An 815-nucleotide genomic window follows, 5' to 3' on the forward strand; every position below is an offset into this window, starting at 1 on the left:
TGCCCTTCACGCCTGGCCTTCCTCCGCCTCCAGCACTCTTCGAGGCCCAGCCCCAATTCCCACCTCCCCCTGAAAAGGCCCCCAACGAAAGTGGAGTTTGTTGCAAGGGACAAAGCTGGCTCCGGCTTTAGACCATCCTTACTGGACTACAGGACTCAGAGGGGTCACCATGGTCCAGAAATATGGATACACTTTGCAGATTCAACAACACAGCTGAATGAGCCCACCCAATTATTGCACATCTGACCTAAGGGAGAAGAAAGGAAGTTATGGAAAAAAGAGATGGGGGTGTGTATGTATTTGACCTGCAATCTGAGTTTACTTAAAGATGACAGAGCCCAGATGCAGCCATCAGCCAGGGTCCTTGTACGGAACATCAGCTCTTCCCTGCTGCCTCTGCTCGGCACTGTGGAGGATCCAGCTCTGGGGAGCTTGTATTCTCGTTGAGGAAGCAAGAATCACACACATGAACTGACAACATACCACACAGACATTTCCCACTGGATCTGTGCAGAGGAGTGATCCTGAAATTTAAAGCGGAAGACGTTTGCTGAGAGCAGAGTTGTCCCAGAAACTGCTGGAGGAGGGGAGACTTCACCTAGAGACCCTGAAGGCTGACGGGTGGGGAGGAGCTGGGGGACTGGTGGGGTTGGGGAGTGGAGTGAAGGAAAAGTCCGGCATGTTCATGAGTCTGTGGACAGACCAACCCATTCAGAATGGGGTTTTGTGACTGGGAGCAGTAGAAATGAAGAGCAGAAAAATAGAATGAGCCTGATGATGGAGGCACTTAAAAATCTGGCCAAATAGCCCATTCA

This window comes from Cnephaeus nilssonii (assembly GCF_951640355.1).
Source record: "Cnephaeus nilssonii genome assembly, chromosome: 9".
NCBI classification, from domain to species: Eukaryota; Metazoa; Chordata; class Mammalia; order Chiroptera; family Vespertilionidae; genus Cnephaeus; species Cnephaeus nilssonii.